At 43.7% G+C, this 21,717-nt stretch overlaps 1 long non-coding RNA gene across 2 annotated transcripts; it reads right to left on the bottom strand.

The window, feature by feature from the left end:
- Nucleotides 1–2,529: 2,529 nt before the first annotated feature.
- Nucleotides 2,530–12,164, bottom strand: LOC133281307 (uncharacterized). 2 transcript variants are annotated; one of them, XR_009747458.1, is made up of 2 exons: nucleotides 11,974–12,164; nucleotides 2,530–2,871 (listed from the first exon to the last, which is right to left on the bottom strand). It is a non-coding gene; the product is annotated as an uncharacterized LOC133281307 (long non-coding RNA). The 2 variants fall into 2 exon arrangements; XR_009747459.1 differs by lacking the exon at nucleotides 11,974–12,164 and adding an exon at nucleotides 7,038–7,106.
- Nucleotides 12,165–21,717: the final 9,553 nt, after the last annotated feature.

Here is a 21,717-nt window from a genome sequence, read left to right as displayed (position 1 = left end):
AAGTAGTATCATAAAAACCATAAAAAGCAGCCCTTATATTTCCTCCTCCCCTTTTGTCTCAGCTGCTGCATCCCTGACCTTCTCCTGTCTGTATTCAGTCTATATATCAAATGAAAAGAACCTCAAAACCCTTTTTTCTTGTTTTCCGAAGTTTGTTGCTGCTTGAAATACTGAAAGACTTTTTTGGGGGGGGGGGGTAAAGTGACCATAAAAAGTGCTACTTCTTCAGCAACTCCTAAGTTTTACTTCATTTTAAAAAGAAGTGAAAGGAGATCTTTATCAGGAAAGAAGATGGGAAATGTGTGTTGTAAGAACATTATCTGTCTCAAGAAAAGCAGTGTGGATGGCCCATGAAATTAGGCTTTTATCACTCCAGAACATGAGTCACTTTATCACATAGACCTGATCACACACAAAAGATTTTAGCTACTGCATAAGAACTTCTAATTTTCCCTATCCTAAATCCCTTAGGAAATCAGCTCTACCTGACCATATCCATGTGCTTTACAATCTATCTTGTACCACTCTAGTCTCTGATCACATCAGAAAACTATAACGTAAGTCAGACAGGGTTAGTGCTAGCATACAGCCATCATCTGATCACAGGAGAGATCTGAGATACAGGGAATGGGGGTTATGTTTAGCAAGTGTCAGTTGGATCTCTTATCCTCCAGCATAACAGAAAAAGAGCTTGATGTCATGGGGAGCAGTGGGGTGGAGTTTAAACCAAGGTCATTGGTAACAACTCCTTGGTACCAGATTGATCCAGGCTCATGTATTATATAGGAAAAGCAGTCACCCAATACACATTACTGCACTCTCAGAACACCACTGTTGTCATTCTCTGCTTTTGGCACCTTATACCAGTTACAACCCATCTGAGATCATCTGGCCAGCAGGATCCTGCACACAGGGTCAGAAAGCACGAGGCAACCCCAAGCACTGTGCTGTGCCTGATGGCCTCAACCAAGGAACAGGACCAGCATCCTGCCTCCCTGACATTATCTAGGGTGCCTCAGCTGGACGCACTCTTCTTCACTCCATCTCCTAAATATACTGCACAGTAAAAGAAACCTAGTTTTTCTCTACCCCAAATGCAGAGATTGCTTCATTTCAGCAGGCTGTAAAGCAAACCTTCACATCTCCAACCTGTGGGTCTGCTGGTAACATCTGTAAAACACCGAATCAGGCCGAATTGTGTTGTGCAGACACCCAGCATCATCATTTAATCCTTTTGAATCTGTTTCTTTGCAGCAGTCGCTGACAGACGCCCGTAAAGGGTTAAATCAATAAAGCAAAGAGGATGCCTATAGGCAGCCAGTTCATTTCCCCATATCAAAGATATTTATACTTTCTCTATGTCTGAGTTATTGTGATAAATATGTTGAGGTTGTATTATTAGGAAGATAGTTGCAATCTCATGGAACTACTTGCTGTAATACAGAATTCATGAGCTCCTGGCAACACACGGCATTAAACCACTTAACAGAGGTCACTTCTCCAAAGTTTAGACATTTACATTCTAACCAGCAGCCTGGCTGCAAGCAGAGATTTATCCTCAGCTACTCAGCCACCAAGTGGAGGCTGCTGGGGTGCTGATGATGGGGGCTGTGTTACTGAAACACCTCACAGTGACCTGCAGGAACAAGCCAAGAGGAAGACTTAGTTTACACAGACATGAAAGGGACATTTTGGTCCTTTTCCTTAGTGAAATAATAAACCATATCCACAAGATTGGGACAGCTATTTAATATGGTCTCCAAAGAAAAAGAGCAAAGCAAAGTGAAGGTGCTGTAGAGAATCCACAGGTACTGGAACTTGTAAAGACTGTGTTAGGTTTTTTCTCAAACTTCCCTCTTCAGGGACTGAGGTGACAGCCACTGCACCAGAAGCAGAGCTGGTTGTGCCACCTACTCACTGCAGTCCTGAACCTGTTTCCTGAAACAAAGGCTGCCTTGGAAACCCACAGCCAGCTTGACAGGTAAAAGATGCTACTAAAGCAAGGGCATGAAGAGAAGCAGTCTCCATTTTGCTCTGATTTAACAGGAAGCCTCAGAAACAGACACAAATATACACACGCACCCCACTGGTCAAAGAAATGAAGACTACAGATTGACAGTGGCTTTGATGACTTACACAAGAGTTTGCATTTCTCTCTGCCAGCAGTTTTCATTACCTGATTCCCCGCTGTAGATGTCCCAGCTGGGAGAGACTGTTCAGTGGATGAGCTTCCCCAAAGAGCATTGCCAGATGTGTCCCCTCTGGGTATGACCGCTCACAATCTGCATCCTGAGCATCATTCCCACACAGCCTCTGGCTGCAAGGCCTGAGCAGCCTCCAAAGTTGCTAAGAGAGGATTCTTTTTTATTTGTTTCCACAAAAGAGAGATCTATTTATTGGAGAAAGAAGAATTATGGGGAAGATGGTAGCAATAAAACACCATCCTGAAGTCTGGGCTTGTTTTTTAAAGGAAAGGATTAGTTCATAAAAATGCAGCTGGGTAAATAATAGGTTAGTCCATCACATAAACACATTCTAAAAATAACTTTATTGGATCTAAAATGTCTATAGTAGCTTGACCTATTTATCATTGTAACATATATCTATAGTAACTATGAATTTATTGAAATGTTATATTCCATAATCTGCCTGATCAAACTCTCATAAATCGTGGTACTTTGAACATCTTGCTAACAAGCAATTAATCACAGCCCCTGAGTGCAGCAAAGGAGCTAATTTTGATATCAACTTTCCTTGGTGGCATGGGTAATGCATTCTCCAGAGCTCTTGAGTCCTTCTTGATATCAGTAGAAGTCAGGTGTGCCATGTAGAGATGCCTCCTTTCATGCAGGAAAAGCCTCACACAAATACCTGTGATACAGATCAACATAAAACCCCACAGCCAACTCCCTTTGCTCATTCTGACTTACACTACTTAATTGCCAAGATTCCACTTCCCAGCATCACTTCGCTTTGAATATGTCCAAGTTAATGGATGACCTGTGCATGCCTGATTCTCTTACCCAATGTATATACCAAAAATACCAATCTTGATATGATACAGAAAACCAATTTATTTCTAGGATTAAATGTGGCATGCAGGGCAAATCCCTATTGTCTTACTCACCACATATTGCTACCAGTTTAAATACTGTCTTGATGGAATCTTCTTATTTAAGGTTTTCTTTCCCCTCTTTTTTATTATCATTTTTTAAATTAAAACCTCTCAGCAATCTCCTCTCTGTCTTCTAATACTGTAAATAATTGATCATCCTGATAAAACATTTTGGCTGGACCAAAGCTAACATTTACCCTCAATATCTTCAGAATCAATCAAAGTACCAGTAAGGGGCTCAGCATGGAGCCAGTTTCACAGAGGCCATTAAACTATCATTGTGGTCCAGGCATTTGTTTGAATAAATTGTTTGTGTTTGTTATCATTTCTTAGTAAAACTTATTAAGGAACTAATTGATTGTTCTGTTGTTCTACTAATTAACTCCATATGGTGCACATCTCCATGGAGATACTGTACGAGTTATTGAAACTTCAGTGATTTAATGTGTCGCTATTGAATATGGAGACAATACTTTAAATCTAAGCATCTTTTCTATTTAAGTCTCCTTTTCAGATTGTGCTTTCTGTCTTTTTCTGCTTTTTTCTCTGGTTAGAAACATCCTAAGCATCCAACGATATAAAATCAAGCAATATGAAAGGCAAGCCTTCTGAAGAAGATGGAGATGTGGACAATTAGCATGAGAGGGCTTTATTCTGTGAATAAATAAGGAAGATGTTGGCAGCTTTGCTTCTTAGCTTTTTTCTTAGCTTTAGGCTAAGTAAAATCTTTTGGTTCTTTCAGTAATCAATAAAGCAAGGCAGGTACCTTAAATCAGTAATTCAACAGCTACCCATCTTCTCCTCTAGCTTCTAGATATGTGATCCTCCACATTAAAAGCCGAGAAAGATTAGCACATAAGTAAGTCCTTCAAGAAACCTCCTCTGAGTGCCCCCAACCATCACTAAAATCACGACCAATGTAAACAAGTCTCAGAAAAGCAATTAGTGATGCTATTTATGCAATTCAACAGGCAACACCTTCTCCTGGGCTTCAGAAAATACAGATTCAGATCCCACCTATGCTACAGTGTTTTATATGATGTTTGTGCAGACCAACCGTATGGTATCTAAAGATCCCGAATGTCAGCATAGCACGAGTTATTCATGGTCCTGTGACAGGGAACCTGATCCTATATGTCCCTGGCTATTTTTACCCACTGTAAGTCACAGTTTGATGCATGCTCCTGGGTCGCAATGGTAAAAAATTGAATCCAGAACTTCCGATTTGAAAAAGCATTAGGTTTGTCTCTTGATTATCTCTAAGGTTTGAAGGCAGAGCCATCATTCTTTCAGAATAAATTAGGGTAATTATACCTTCTATTGAGGACAAAGCAGCAGTTGCTAAGACAGTCCCCTGGTCAGCCCACACAAGCTCAGGTTTTACACACCAAACAAAGCCCACACTGAGAATTAGGTTCAAAACCTAATTTGTACTCCAAAGAAATGTTTTGGGGAATAAATAAACCCAGCATGGGGTAAATATTCAGAGCTCTCTTTAGTGGCTGCCTTTGATGAGAGTAGCTGGATAAATCCCTTCAAATTTCATCTGTAGTTGAGCTTAACAATGATGGGAGACCAGACTGGACAGAGAAGAATTGCCATAGTATTTCAAGGTTTCAAGCTGTCCAGCTCAGATATAGAGGCCCGAGTGCATAAGCACCACGTGAAAATGACTTCCCTGGGGTCTGCGCTTGATGATGCGAGAAAGCTTTTGAGTTCCGGTGATCCTGAAAGCCACACTGGCAGACACACTAACTTCCAGGAGAGACACAGATGTCTGCAAGGAGGCGGATGAAAAGGCATCTCCTGGTCACTGAGTTTGCAGTGGAGCACCTGGGCAAAAATCGGGTTTGCATGCTTACTGATGTCCTGAGCACGAAAAGGAAGGAGTTAGGTCCAGAATGCTAAAAGCTTCAGTTAGACTTCTCTATACCCTTGTTTTTCCCAGTGCTTTTTTTCTCTCTTGAGTCCAGCCATTCAGGGAGTTCTCTGAGATCTCAGCTCCTACAGCTGAGAGCTTGATTATGGGGCTTTTTTAGTCTTTTTCCCCAAAGAAATGAGGGTCATGTAGTCACTCTGTGTGTTCACCTCCTAAAAACAATAAGGTTGGAACATGTTGGCCATTTTTAAGCCAGAAAATAAAGCACTTTAAACCACACTGAACTACTGTAGATTCTGTGGAGTTAGGTGGCTGATTAGAAGGCAGAGACCTTATGCCATGACTTGAAGAGTATCTACAATAGGAGGTCAACAGAGAATTCACATACAGCAGAGCTGCTCTGCAGCTCTAAACTACAAGTCTTCAGCTCACAGCACTTTGGACATCATAGAGACCAATATACACAGTATGGGAAACCAGGCATTCTCACTGCTGTGCCTTTCCAACTGTGCTCTGGTTTGTTTTCAAATAACTCTCTAATTCCTGTCATTGGAGGAAAAATAACAACAGAAATTCAACCCAAAGCACAGTCTAAAACCTCAAAATCCTAAAACCAAATCCTGAAACATGGATCATGAGAAGGGGAGTGAGCAGCAAACACCAGCTCTAATATACGGAGGACGTGTCTCAGGCTGATGTATCCTGTACTCAGTGGCTGCTCTTTCCACCTTCCAGTCTTCCAAGGTCCAACAACAAACCTACTAGGGCAACAACAAACCCAACCAGCCCACATCATCCTCCATTCCACCTTAACTTAGTCTGCTTAAGTAAGGAAAGGTCCAGAACTATCAGTACCCTGCCTGGAGACTGAAAGCAAAGAGACACAGAGAGAGAAATAAGACCAGGGAATAAGACAATACTTCTTTCTTCCTTGTACTCTTTAGTATTCATCACTGACCTATGATTGCTCTCCTCTGGCCTTTGTTTTCAGCTTTCAGATTGTTGATGTATTACAGAAATGATGTGGTCTGAAGCACCTCGGCTGATCACCGAGGCAGCAATCAGCTCACCCTTCGATGAGCCATTGAGACACTCAGGCAGCGGCCGCATTAGCCTGTCAATTTTGGCTCCTCGAACAGTTAGAACAATTTTGCTGAATTACAAGCAATAGAAAATCACTTTAGCTGCTCATTAGCTGGGAGACAGGAACGATGATGAATGCTCAGGGACTTTGAAAAGGCTTATGCACACACAGCCTCCGTCCACAGCAAGGTCCCTTTAACCCTTGTGTTGTTCAGCAAGGAGTGATTAATTACAAGCCAGCTACCTACTAAGCTCTGCTCCTGAATTGGCAAAGGCACCCAAACCCCAGCAGAAGACACAGCTGGAAGCTTCTGTGGGATTTGAAACTCTCTATCTTCCACTGGACTGAAAAAGTAATTCCATCTCACTGTTGTGAGCAATACGCTGGGGTCACAAACACAACATATGTTTGCAGGAGCATAGCACAAAGACATTGTTTTCCATGGTCTGCTCTATTTGTCTGAAACACAGAGACTTCAGCAGGCTCATTTTATTCTATCCACACACCCACGATCCATGCTTTATATACACAAAAGCATGTACTGGACGATAGAGTGGAGAAGGTCTATGGGAGCGATGTGATTGCATTGCTTAAGGTTGCTTTCTCTTGCAGAAGGAGACCACTGTAAATACTAACAAGGAATATAAAGGTCTCTTGGTGCAACTGTTTCGTGAGGACGGAAAGTCCTGTAGCAGTATTGCAAGCTGCTGACAATGCAAGTAAGGGCATGTTGCAATGTCCTATACACAAGTTTTGGAGGTGCGATATTAATAGTTATGGGAGACTAACTCAATCATAGCTCCTGAACTGGCATTTCAGCCTGGAATCCTCTCACAGGTCATATCTCTCAGACCCAAGAGGTGAATTACTAGATAAATAGGAAAGGATGGAAGAAAAAGGCAGTAGTAAGGGAAATTCTGATAATATAAATGTAGAGCTGCAATAACCTCAGCACTCACATGCTGCTAAGTCACTTATACACTGGAAGCTGCTCAAATGCTGTGGTGATAAACCTTGCACAAGAACCTGGAAAGAAGTACGGATACTGGAGTGACTGTCTAAAGGATGAGGAATTTTGGAGATGAGGGAAAAATGGATCTCAATTCCATTAGGGGTATATCGGTTGCTAAATCCCAGGAATTTGAGCCCAATTTTGAGTTGCAATACTACCATGGTATTGGTACTTCACCTGTCTAACACACATTACCTTAACTTATATAGATAATGACTGAGAGAGGGGCAGCCATGAATGAGGCCATCTTCATAGCTCCATCTACAAAGCATCAAGTATCTGTGATGAGGAATCTTATTGTAAGGACTGAATAATCCAGATCTGGCCCTGAAATTCTGAGCATTCATAGACTGAGCTGAACCTCTGAGCACTTTGTCTCTTGTCTGTTGCTATTTTAGGCAGCGTGCTGAAGGACTGGCTCCTCCTGCCATGTCATTGAGAATGACAAAGCCTCTCTACAGCATTCAGGAGAATTGGATGGATGAAGGACAGGCAGGACAAAGAAGCTGATATTTTGAGGAGCTTCCTTTATTCAGATCAGGTCTTTTAACTTGCCCTCATGCCTTTGTTCTGCTGATTTAATGATTCCTTCCTCCACCCTCCCCTCTATTTCCATTCGTGTGGATCAACCACAGCAGCAGGAAACCCTTTAATTGGCAAAAACATTTGCTGAGCTGAAGAGGTCTGTAGGTAAAGGAGCACATTCAGTGAGGTCCTTTCAACATGTAGGAGAAGAAATTGCCATACCTTCTCTACTGGCATCAGCAGGACCATTTTCTCCTCTTTGGGTTTCAGCAGGACCATTTTCTACCCTTTGGGTTTGGATTCTGAGATATCCACAACTGGTGAAATAGGCATCGTTTCCCTCTTTTTATCAGGGAAGAAAGGATGGCTCAGGAAAGGAAGCTGGACTGGGAACTAGGAGACCCAAGTTCAGTTCCCTGTTTCACTGCAAGCTTCCTGCTGCCTCCTGGTAAACTCCTGAAGTGCAACACTTAGGCATTGCTCTGCAAAGTGCTGCAATATGTAAGACTTAGGAAACTAAGTCCATTAACTTTCAGTTATAGTTAAGCTCCTAATCCAATACATCACCCTGAATATGTCTCTTGGACATCAAAGTCATTCAAACCATATGGTTTTGAACAGAGTCGCGCATCTATCAGTTTACCCATCTGGCCCTTAGAGTGACTATTCACAGGTGACCCGCTGAGACACAACAGTAATAGCACTTCTGTAGCAAGCTGGATTAATGTGAGATTGCTGTACTAAAACCCAAGGCGCTGAGGTGTTTCAGTGAGGCAGAAACAGCTCAGATCTGCAGTTCCCGAAATGGGGTACGTGGGCTGCAGGCAGTGATGTGCAGCTGATCTCAGTTCATAGCACAGCACCTTTCACATGATAATTCTACACCACTTTTGCCACCAAGGCAAAAGACCCACCAGGAAAACTGATTAACCTGGATAAGTAAGAAAAGAGAGAAGATTATGCTTTGGAGATTGATATCTCCATGACAATCAGAAGTCATGACAATCAAAAGGGAATGAGATACACCTGCAAGACAGACCTACCAAGGGACTTCACTGGCTGACATTAGTGAGACGACTGACAGATGGAGGAAAGTAATACACAAGATAACTTGATAACTCAAATAACTGATGGACTGAGGCAACTTCATACTTTGGCTGATGAATACACTGAGGTGTCATAAAAAGAAGCAAACCCAATACATTAGTCCATCTAATACAGAGATGTGACAGATGCACCAAGAATACTGATGCCTTGGGACCAGGAGACCTCCAGTTGGGCTGGTGTTCATGTCCGTAATTGTTACTTTCCAATTCTGCATTCGGATGGACAGAAGCCTGTAGGAGAATATCAAACTTCCACTAAGTCCTTGTTAAATAATAATCACTCCATAGCAGTGCTGTGAAATCTGTTATTAACCTGAGGCCAAAGGCCACTTTGTTAATCAGTCAGGGCTCATATTCTATCAAAAGAAGCTAGGGCTGATTGTTGGTCTAATCACAGGGTGACAGCAACTGTCAGACGTGACATCTCTACTAGAATAAAAACAACTTTCAGGGCCCAACTCTGCTGGGGGAGGCTACAGAGAGTGTCTCTGCAGAGGGATTTTGGGTTAGACATCGCAAAATGATGCTTCCGTAACACATACACCTGGTGACCTTTGGGTTCTCAGTGGAACATCTCGCTGCCTCAAGTGCTACAGCGAGTAGGAGAGGACCAGCTCTGCAGGGTAACAGCATAGGAAACAGTGAGCAGTGTGTGTCCTCTCATACATACGCCCTTTCAGTTGTTTCTCAGTGCCTGGTGCACTGTTTGTTGCCCAGAGATGACTGTAATAAAAGCAGAAGTCAGGGGTCTGCTTCCCCTTATCCAGTGTCTTTGTCTTATGCAGCCCAGATGAAATCCCCTCCTTTGCTGACAACCAGCAGAAACCCTTCACAATAGCTCAGGTCCCAGGCAACCTCTTGCCAAGGAAAGGGAAAGCCTGTACAAGAGTGAGAACACATAGGAGGAGAAAGCAAGAGTACAGTGCCTGAGAGCTGTGAGGGGCAGAGTAACTGAGAAGCAAGAAAAATGGGGGAACTAAACCAGCTGCTCTATTATAAAGCAGCTTTGACCCTTGAGGCAATGCTTTGCCACCTACCCTGGGTGATCTCCACCCCAGGTTCATCAAGCAGGGACTCTGACAGGACTCTACAGCAGCTCCAGATTCTTTGTTCAGCTGCTTTATTGAAATTCTCTCCATCTCCCCTCACCTCCTGCTTGTACCAAGTTACTGAGCCTCATATTCATCTGCCTCTGAGAGATTAAACTGTCCCCAGGAAAAGGCCATCACATCCTGAAGGAGGAGATCCCATTTCCACTCCATCCCCCAAGAAATGGTCTCTGGGAAGATTTTCCAGGTTGATAAGTTCTCATAGTTAGAAGAAATCTGCCTGGAAATGAGAGCAAAGCCTCGGTGACAGATGCTAGCAGGTTTCTATCCCCCATGGCACAAAATTCCACCTGCATCTGAAAGGGAGAGTGGGGAAGTGAGGAATTGCTGCAGCCCCTGGCCAGCACGGTGGAACTCAGCATCTTTGCAGGCTCCATGGGGCAGGGCTGACTTGCCGAGATGCAGATTGCAGGGAGGAAAGGATAAACACAGCTTTGAGGCACAGAGGTGTGGGGACTGCTTCCCATGGCTTTTAAAACTGGGGCTGCAGGGACCTCACATAGCACGTGTGGGGTCACCAGGGCTCAGTCACACTGCTCATTTTGCCTCCCCAGGAGCTGAAGCTTTAGCCGTGCTTGTCTTGTTGCTCTGTATTCCTGACCTTCCCCCCCCCAAGAGACTGTCTCTGTAGCCTCCAATCTCTGCCTCCTATTCACAATAGCAATTTCCTTCCCATTGCTGAGGTCTGGCCCCCGTCAGTCATACCTGACCTCCCCCTTTTCCTTCCCCTCCCAGGCCACACACAACAACACCAAGCTGCATGTAAATCTCAGGGTTTGGGTTTTTTTTTTTACTCCCTTCTCAGATCTAGACCATTGCTCAAACTCTCACTGAGCATCCTCATCTTATCCCCATCCTTGACAGCATAAACTTCACACTCTGCCCCTTGCTTGGCAGGTGTATTACCAAGATGCCACTGACAACCATCTGCAGCCTGCCTGCTACACTCCTCTCTGTGCCCTTGCTCCTGCTTGGTCTCCATAGTTCCTGAGAGCTTCCAGGGTCATAGCCCAGTGCTCCTCCTTTCCTGAAACCATTTCAGCTTCTCAGTGATGCTCCCACATCCAGTGCAGTGCAGAAAGAAGCACTCCTTCCCTACCACATGCAGACCCCCACGAAACAGGGAGGTCCTTCCGCAAAGAGCAAGATGTTTTCATGGTGTTCCCCATCTGCTTTGTCAGCAAGCAGCGAAGCAAAAGAAACCCAACAGCCTTCAAGCTGCACTTGAACTATTCCTCTGCTATCAGTCTTCATGCCACGGTAACATATGCAAAGCAACACCCACCCTCCACAGCTCCCCCCACTTCAAGCCACAGATCCAACTAATTAAAAGCCAGGCTCATCTCTATCCCAACAAACATCGTGGTACATCTCTGCTTCCGCTGGGAGCGGAGCGCTAGGAGTGCATGGCAGCAGGCTGTCGCTGTGACTTATTACTGTGTCATACTGTAAATATTATACAGGCCATATGGATTTTCAATACCTGAGCACAACACTGCCATTAATATCCAATGTAATAAGATATTATATGCATGACAATCACAGGAAGAAACGGCAAAGCTCACAAAACTGCCTGCTGGAGCCATGCATGGGTTGTTTTAGCCATGAACAACCCGGAGGAAGCCAGAATGAATCATTTAGCTGACGAATTCAATCTCTCTTTCTGTTTGCAAACTATCTGCCAGCAGATTGTCATTTTCTCAACGTGTCCATTATTTGGAACTCATCAGTGGACAATCACTTTATGTGTCTAATCACGGGCCATTTCGGAAGGATTTGTTGTGGGTGTGCATCACACTAAACGTGAGCTGGTTTGAGCGATTCCATCAATTCCATGATGTAGCTCTCTTTCCTGACTGGAGGAGATGGTTTGGAGGCTACTGTGGATATTAAGAACTGTGCAGCTGAACCTGCACTGAAGGATAGCTAAAGGCGGATCTATGCAATATCTGGACCACTCCATTGCAGCTGCAGTAGCAGGTTAGGGCTACCTGGCTGTCAGAGGAGGATAACACCAGTGGGCTCCTCTGACCTTGTTCTACACCACACAGCCTGGATGACTGCAGCACTGAAATCAAGGGCACAGTTTGCCCTTGCAGGTATTGAATCCCCAGCTGAAGTTCATCACAACACTGGGGCTGACACATTTTGTGCTAAAACCTCCTAAATCCAGTGGACTTGGTGAAAAGGAGTTTCACTGAGTTTAGGCCAGCAGGGACAGTATTAACCTGGAGGTAGAAAACCATTGCTTTGCTTCCTGAGGATGTTTTCGTGTTGAAAGGAACAAATTGCATGAACTTGATAGAAAGAACTTCCTTTCCATATCCTTCCTATTCCTTTCACATGTCTGCGCTGGCTGATGGCAATATAAAGACCGTGCCCTTTGAGTATATGTGGTTTATAGGAAGCTTGCACTGACCATTTGCATAATGGACTATGCTCCCTGGTGCAGAGTGTGACATGAATAACTTACACACACTTTATTAGAGATCTAATATAGTGCCTTTCACAAGAGTCAAAGCACAGTGCCGAATAGGAAAACAAGCTGCTCACGAAGCACATGGATGAGCACATAAAGCAAGAATAAAAGGAGATTAGACAGGGTGGGGAAGAAGTATAAAAGAACTAGAGTTCAGCTTTAAATGAGTTCATAAGCCCATGGCAGGACTGCCCGAAGGGAAATTTCTACCAGGCTGCAAAGCACAAGACAAAAGGCTCCAAGTGTGGGATGTGAAACCAGTGACAACACAGGCACCAAGAGTGAAGGTGACAGGGAATGAACAGAGGAAACCCAGTGCCTGAGTGGCAGCAATAATGCTCACAACCCCTGTTCATTCTTATTGGGTGCCTCCTAGCTGCTGCTGTCAGAGGGATTTATAAAGCAGATAGGTTCTCCTCTTTTTACACATAGGGAAACTGAGGCACGGAGAGATGGGGTGACTTGTCCCAAAATACCAGTGCAGAATCCAGGATGAAAACTGTGCCTTACAACACCCACATCAGTTCTTTATTGTGTGTGCCTGTAACTCACAAGGCTGCAGTAAATCACTTGCTGAGGGAAAAGTGTCATCTATCATTTAAAAGTTTGACACCTGAGAAACACTCATAACGGGTCTGAAACCTTAAATATTTGCAACAACTGCATTAAGCCAAACAATTTCTCAGCAAAACACAGAGACAGGCCGATAAACAGCTAACTTTCTGTATGTATTGTATGGGATGATTTTGTTTCCCTTACAACGGATACAGGCAGCTCTGACTGCCTCTAATTGATTTGCTCTCCTGGCAGAGCTGCAGGTGCAGAGAGGAGGGCACAGGCTGTGTTAGATACACTTGCATCTGCAGGAAAGAGGGATAGAGAGGGAAAGAAATTGCCTTTTTGAAGCCGGTTCCCCATGACAACGTTAGAACGGTCCGAGATAAGGACAGCTCCCCCTCCATGAAATACAATCAAAATAAAACATACAAAGAGCATGGCAACAAGGAGAAAAGATTTTCAGTCATGCTAGAAAAGCTATTACAACTCGCAGAACAAGCTTCACCATACCACGGAAACCTGTATACAGCTGCCCACAGCACAATCAGGCGCAGCTCAAACAATCTGGGCTCTTCAGTAAATCTGAAGCTAAGGCCAAACCTGCGCATATTTACAAAGCTTTCAGTGAACCATCCGCTGTTGCCTGCCTCCATGAGATCTCTTTTTCTTCTTTCTGGCTCCATCTGCCTGACCTTTTTCTGCAGCCTTCATTTGAGACATCCAAGAAAGCAAACTCCTCTCGCAGTTTTCCATCACTGCGGTTGATGCGGTCCAACACGCCCCTCTTGTTTTGTTGTTCTTCTTCACCACTTTGTCTAAGCCTTGCCTGCAGCATCAGGAGGGAAAAAGACCAGGCCAAAACCTGCATGGTGCTGCGTTATTAAATCAGAAGTATTTCCAAAACTGAGGTTTGGAGAGGAAAAACTGTCTAAAAAAGATTTGTTTATAATGAAATTCTCCAGCCCTTTGCTTACCCTCCTGAGAAACATTTGCATGGAAAACAATACAGAAGAGGCAACTTCTACAGGAGAGATTTTAAGCTGGAAGTAAAAGAATGCTTCCTCCCATCCCATCCCTCCCATCATCAAGTCTGTCCGTGTAATCAGTGCATGTCCATACCACTAAATGCCTCAGTTTCCTTGGTCCCAATGTATTAAGATCATCATTCTGGATCTAAATAAAGGTTATTTGTGGGTAATAAAGTAATACAGTCAACAATCAGCAGTCCTCTGGCAAGGGGAGGGCTGCAACGGAGCCAGTGTGTGCTCAGTGACATGAAAACAACTTCTGGAAGCGGCTGATAACTAAAAGCAAGAGATCTTAAGGCCTAAGTTAATACATGAATGAAATAGTTTGGAGCTGGAAATGAAACCTGGGCTTTTGTCGCTCAGAAACAGGAGACATCGGAGATGGATTTATCTTAAAATGGAAAGACACGGAGTGACAGAACCTGAAAATAAAATCTCATTCTTAGCTGCGCTGAATAGTAACCGATTAGGCAGCATCCAATTGGAAACACCACTTGGGCTATGACAAATACTCTGACCAAAAAATATCAGCCAAAAACCTGGGGAAGGAGGATGAAATCTGTACTCTGTCTGCATATAAACTAATGCTGAAACCACCAGGAAGTGTCAAGAGAGCTCCGAGCAGAGGAAAGGAAACAGAACTGAGCGGTGCACAAAATGTCTTTAAAAATAATTGGAACAACTCCGTGCCCAAGAGGAATGGCCTGAGCACTACGTACCGCAAATAGTGAGTGCACAAGGCCTGAATAAGGAGCTTAGAGACAACCCCAAGCTGAAAGTATCTTTCCCACTGATCCAGTGGTGTGGATATGAAGAAATCAGTAGCCCCATAGCCCCTTTGTTGAGCAGCGGCGCATCCCTGCTCCTCCACCCATTTACACAGAGGAACGACTTGACACACGACACATCAAGGTTAAACCTGGCAATCACTAGCTACAGCCTAACTTAGATATTCATTTGATAATGAGAAAATCTACCTCTTCATGTGTCAATTTCCTCATATGTAAATGAAGAACTATGATTAGACACCAAGATAATGACACCTGGGCAAACCAGGGGTATTTTCAAATTAATTTCCTTCTGCTACCTACACCTGAAAGCTTAAAGATGAATGGATTAAACCTGATTTTAATGAGAGCTGTGTATGACTTTTAGGGCAATAAAGACTTGGTTTTCAGTGTTTACAGAAACCATAAGGAAAGCACTGTCAGGCAACACCTCTCATTTTCCATTCAATAAAGCACAGAGTAGCCCTTGTGCATATCATTGCAACAGCGGAGTTTGGAGCAACCACCAGCTTTAAGGGGATAATGGTTGAAACAAACACATTTAAACTGATGGTGAGTTTCCTAACTGCAAGTATCCTGATATTTTCTTAATATTTACTTAGGAAAACTGGCACGCAGAGCAGGTCAACCGCCTAATTCACCAGTGATGGAAGGGATGATATTGCCTTTGGTTGTGCGTTGGGATAATTATTGATTAACCTTCTGCTTTGAAATGTGTCAAACAGCAATTTTAATACACTCTTGAACATATACTTGTAGCAGGACCTGAAACAGACTTCAAGAGACTGCATGCAGAAGCCATCTTCTAATTCATCCAAAGGCACATGAACAACAAGCAGCTATAACAACACACAAACAAGACAACACCTTGTGCCATTATCGGCCACTGAAACCCTGTTTCCTTCACTAAAACTTCTCATTAATTACCAATATACATTACAGAGTGAGAAAACCTCTTACTAGAAAAGGTCACACTTTCTGCTACTTCAGTTCACCCTGTATGCCTGCCTAGAAACGTTCACCACCTATCACAGCATCAAATGAGTTCCTCCCCATGTCATATTATTTACAAAGCCTGTCACACAGCTCCAATACGCTGGGACTGTGAGTGATAATAAACTCCATTCTGACATATCAATGGCTCAAGGAAATGTTCTATTGCAATTTTCGACATCAAATGAAACATCCTCACAGGAGCCAAAGCTGGAGGAATCTATTCCGAGAGGAATGATTTCAGGTAATTCATCATTACAAAATGAAAATGCAAAACCCATTGAAGCCTCCTGAAATGATCCAAACAAAGCCATGCTATAAAGCCCGTGATCACTGAGGGTTTATATTCACCAGTACTTGGGCCAATACACATCAATAAACTGAATCACTCTTCATATATTACAGTTACCTTTCAGGGTGTTAGGCAGGGAGCTTTGCAGCTAGGACATAGTGCACAGTCCATGATGTTTCCCTCCAGAGTTTCCCTTTGCTGCTAGTACTATGAACAGTAAAGTGGAGAACTGAACAGTGTATGTGAGGTCAAATGAGAGATTGAACTGCTGCTCTCAAACCCTGTCCATCAGACTTTTATTTATGATGTCTGTCTGCCCTGGGCTTTGCTGAATGCAAACAGGGGGTGGTGAATGTGAATAAGGCTGCTGAATGTTTTCAGAAGCTATAAAATAGTCAAAAAGTGTAGTCTCAAGAGAAGAAAATTTACAAATACTGTGTAGTAAGCATGCAGAAAGCATCCTTGAATAACTGGGAACGGTACAGGCAGAGGATTGGATAATGTTTCTGTTTGACCTAAATGTGACTGCTCCGTCTCTGGCAGTGTTCAAGGCCAGGTTGGACGGGGTCTTAGGTGACATGGTTTAGTGTGTGGTGCCTCTGCTCATGGCAGGAGGTTGGAACTGGATGATCTCAAGGTCCTTTCCAACCCAATCCATTCTCTGATTCTATGAAATATACTGCTTTATTGGTTGGAGGATTGAAGATACAAACCAAAAGCTTTCTTACAGAGCTCTAGTCAGAATTCAGTGTACTGCTGAGCTGGTGAACAATGTAAGTTTAGTTTGGACTTTGCACCTTGCATGGCCATGCCAAAAGTGAAGCTATGCAAACTCCCATAAGGAAGTCTCCTAATTCAGGGAGGAAATGCTTGTTTCAAAGACTGCTTTGTGGGGAGAAAAAGCATCTTCTTTCCTGCATTCAAAACCTTGCAAAGTCAGCATGCTTCTTGACATTGGACAGCCCTTCAATTCCTTTGTCAATCTATGGCTGGGAGTGGCTTGGAGTCAGAGTAGCAGATGGGGTTTGTAGATGCCAAGGGAAAGGTATGGAGGGAAGGCAGCATGAGGGTACTGAACTAAAAACACCCTGAAGCTGTTACACTTTTAGGTAACACGCTTGCAAAGTGCTGCATGGAAGGCTGGAATTGCAGAAGTCATGGCAACTTTGGCTTGAGTTTCAGGGGTGTGAAATTTCCACCTCTTTAACTTGTATTGCATCTAATCTGTCACTGGCTGGTGTGATTAATCTCACTTGTCTGCTCAGGTTCCTGCTGTCTGATGACTGGGGGGAAAATAGCAACGGGTGACTCAAATGGCTCTGTAAGGAAATTTACCTAAACCAGACCCAGACGAGAACTAAGTTATGGTTAAGATTTTATGCCATGAGACTGCTGGTCCATTGATCTGATTATGGACAGGTTTTGAAGCTCATAAGAGTGGTAAATATCAGACTCCCTGAGAAGTGCTGAGTGTATCTAAATACAAATTTTGCCTTTCTGTCAAAAACACCTGCGTTTGTGCTGAGAGTGACAATCTCTGTCACTGTAAGCAGGGCAGCAGATGATATTAATGAGGCAGAAAGAACACTGTGTTGTGCAAAGATCCCTGTTCTGTTTGCACAAGCAAAAGGTAGACTCTTGAGTCTGAGCCCATTCATCAGAGGTGTTCCATGGCACTCTGGTCCATCAGCCCATCCCCTCATCCCTCTGAGGTCAACATGCCATTATATCCTTTCTCATTGCTACTCCAGCAAGCACAGGTAGGAACAGCTCAAACCATCACTTACCAGCTACCATGAGAAAATACTACCCCAAGGAAGTTGGAGGGGGACACCTGAGGATTTGGTGCAGGCTCCAGAATGGTGCTTCAGTCCAGAAGCGTGCAGGATACTGGGATGCACACAGCAATGAAGTGTTTAAAGATGAAGAAAGGTGCAGAGCTTTGCTAAAGGCAGCTAAAGAAATAGCAGACAAACCCTCTGATCCCTGAGTGATTGTATTAGAGGAAATAAATCCTCACTGGAGCTTGTTTGACTTTCATTCTTCAGTTTCATGCTTGGAAGTTCAGGTCTTTCTTTCAGAACCTACTGAAAGGGGATTTTCAGTTGATTGGCTCCCACAGATCCCTGAAAAGAGGTGTAATGGCACTGGTGTCCTGTCTTCATTGGTACCCAGCAGCATCTCAGAGAGTTTAAGTAGTGTTTCAGAGAGAGAGAAAGAGAAGGGACCTGCACAAACCCTGTATTTTCACTCAGGCACTCTGCAAGTTAATTCAGATGACGCAGCTTCGGGTGGAAAAGTTTCCCTTTTATTCTGTGTCTAATGCAGATGAAGGGTAATACATATGGAACTTGTTTTTTCCAGCAGTAACTCGAGAAGTAGTCTAAAGTTTTACATCTAGGGCAAGTAAATCAAGCAGAAATACAGAGAAAGGACATGCAAGTTGTAGTTGTCCTTCTCTATCACTGAGAATGTGAGTGCTGGGAGGTGGGAGCAGAGGCTGCAGCCAGAATGGAGCACTGCAGCATCCTCATCCCCTCACTGCCCACTGTTCCCATCTTTTGGTGCAGTGCCACAGACATTGCAACTATCTGGGAAAGAGAAAATACAAGGGAATTTAGAGGGATTTAATAATATGTAGCAGGAACAGCAGTGCTTGGGAGAAACCAGGTTTTTTGGAGTTTGCCTGGCTTTGTTCTGGCTTCCCCAACATGGGGAACAAGGGCAGTGTCTGACTGGGGTTACCAACAGAGACTAGGCAGAACAAGGGAGGTTGGAAATATCACAGTTTATCTGTCTTGGAAAGTCTTGGACATATTATTCATACCCCTAAGATGGTAAATGCTTAGATATTTAAATAAACACCCATTAATTCCTCTATCATGAGATAAAATACTTTCCCAGATGCTATTAATTTCTCTCTGCACCAAAACTCTAATTGTACTCAGTGGGGGATCTTTTGGTACCAGAAGCAACTAAAACGGTCAGAATTTCTCTTATTATGGGCATATCCAAAAAGGAAAAACTGGCTTTAGAAGGAAATCTGCTCACACAAGCTGGGTAGACCAAACTACTGTGAATGACAGTAAATGTAAAAAGAATCCAAGCACTGCTCCTCCTCCAGCCTTGAAAAACCTGCTTGGTTTGATTTTAATGGTTTATTAAAGCTTATCCACTTTTAGGCATGTCTCCAGTTGCTGGTTCGGCTGGCATGGGAGCACAGCAAGGCTGGTACACTAAGCTCCACATATCTCTTGAGAGCTCCTTCCACGTTAGATCCCCACTGGTTCTGCAAACATTGAAAGCACTGGTGGGTCACCAAGTTAATCTGAATCTAAATTACCAGGGGATATAACTGTAGACAGAGCTGGAGGGAGAGTTGGAGGCAGTCTGGCTGTTAATGCCTTCCTCTGTAAAGGGCATTGCCTGTCCCTTCTTCACCAAGCATCCTCCTGTGGTATAAAGTTCTAAGGGCAGGTATTCTCACCCCGATGAGAAAGGAATGAAGGGAACCATCTTCCTCAGCTAAAAGCTGGTGGAAAAGAGTTTTTGGTGAAGTTTCAGAGGTGAAATGCACAAAAATGTATGAGCAGGAAATAGTTGTGTAAATACAACCGCAGTGGCAGCCCCTCCTGTCTATTCCCACTCTCAGACTGCGAGCTGAGCGCATCTGTCCACATCTCCACGTGCCAGAAGGATTACCACAAAAAGGAATTTACATTCTGTCAATTAAAACACCATCAAGCAAAGGATTAAAGTCACAAACACATGAATTAGAGATGGTGCCAAGGGACTCTACCTATCTATCTTTCATGACTTTTCTAGGTGCATGCTATAGAAGCATTAAAGGTATCTTTAATCTGCTATGTTTCCGTGCATGGCATTTATATAGAGTGGTGACCAGTGAGGTGCCAACAAGCACAGAGCAAGCACAAACCAGGACTGATGTACATCTCCCTCTTAAACTGCCTGCACAAGTTGTACTTCCCATTGCTCAAACTGGAGTGTGTGTAAAGTGTGGAATATTACTGTGATGGTCACTAAAACACTGTTCTTAAACCCTGGAGAAGTGCCTTTATGCAAGGGATCAAAATAAAAGCTGGGCAAAACTTAACTGACCCCTACCCTACACTGAGGAGAAATTAGACTTCTGAGTATTCCTCTAGTACTGGGTAAAAGACTGGCATTTACAGCATTAATTCATGCTAACTTTTAGCTTCAGATTAGAGCCTGTAAGAATAAGGATGCAAGCTATAAATGGTTTGCAAAATGCACAAGGGAACAAAAACTAAGCTTGGTAACATAAAATAAGCCAATGTCAAGGAATGGGTTCAGACCCTGTGCCAGAATGCCCATCAGGAGATGGATGGGCCGAGACTTTCCTGTTGTGGTTTGCATTGAATTGAAGTGGAATAGATGTCAGGAGGGTTTCCGTGTTGTAACCATGCTACATTTCCAGTTCCAATGGCAGCACTTGGTCCCACTAACAAGAAACAAGGAGAAATTTGAGCTATTCCACATTCCAGTACAGAAAGACCAAAACATTTTGATTTCAGCCTAAGCCACCTTTGGGGTATATTCACTGCACAAAATTGCCTTTCTTTCCTGATGACTGTGGTGGCAAGCAGCACAAAAATGCAATGGAAAAGAGTAAGAATGGCCTATTTTGTTTCATAACTGCCCTCATATCACATGCTTGGGAAAGAGAAAGAGTTACTGTGCTGGAAGCTTGAAAGAAGTGAGTTTAACTCCTGGTTCTGTCTCCAGCTTCTTTTACAGTATCCAGGACTTCAATTCCTCCTGTGCTAAATGAAGGAACAATTCTTCCCTTTCCATCCTACATTCATTGTAAATTAATTTGGTGGGAGGAACTGTAAACATTTTGTGTACCCTGACCAGGAGCAGCATCTCTAGCTGCTATCTTAATGCTCTGTAATAAATGAGAGTGTGAATTTGTGCATGCTGAGGTTTATTCCCTGGGCTTGGCAAGCTAGCACCGTGGAGTATTGTTCACCCTGCTAGCCCTTGGGCCTCACAGCACTGTGGCTTCTGCAGGAACTAATGGAGTCTAGTTACAGTTAGGGAAGGTTATTACAATTTTATTACAGGCTTGGCTCTGATGGTTCATTCTGTGCTACTGAGAGATGAGAAAGAGTACAGTCCCTGTGCTTTGGAGGCTGTGGTACAAATGAGGAGAGAGAAGACAGGAAACCCACAGTGGAGACAACGGGAATGGCTGCAAGCTCGGGGTCTTTTCTCTGTGTATTTTAGTAACGATGAAGTGGCAGCAACTTGCCCAGCAAAGGTCAAAATCTGTGCACTTCAGAAAGGAAACGAGGCAAAGGAGTGGTGCACTCCTCCAGGAAAGCTGGTCTTTAATGTGCAGCACCTCCATTTACTCCTCTTGCTTTATCTGAGTACAGGCTTCAGCCCTGGCTGGGGGAAGAAGCTCCCAGGTACAGAGGTGCACACAGGAATGAGCTCAGAACTGAGGCAGGAGGAGCAACTAGTACCTCAACATGCTCTGAGCAGTCAGCTCTGAGCAGACCCTTCCACTATGAGGAGTTCTGTCCGCGCTGTCCTCACCCCATATCCTCTGTTCCCAGTCCTGCACTTATGGGACTCCTACCTCCTCCTAAGCTCTTCTAGTTTTGTACCTGGAGCTTCCTACATCAAAGGTACCTGTGTGATTTTTAGATGCTCTAATACACACCCACTCCTCCTGGAGCCCTGAATGTTGTTAATGGCT

The sequence above is a fragment of the Pezoporus flaviventris genome, unplaced genomic scaffold (genome assembly GCF_033815535.1).
Source record: "Pezoporus flaviventris isolate CSIRO_AGI_PZ_B2104156 unplaced genomic scaffold, CSIRO_AGI_Pfla_v1 ptg000097l, whole genome shotgun sequence".
Taxonomy (NCBI): domain Eukaryota; kingdom Metazoa; phylum Chordata; class Aves; order Psittaciformes; family Psittacidae; genus Pezoporus; species Pezoporus flaviventris.
The sequence above is the reverse complement of the archived record's forward strand: the minus strand, read 5'-3'. Positions and strand labels throughout refer to the sequence as shown.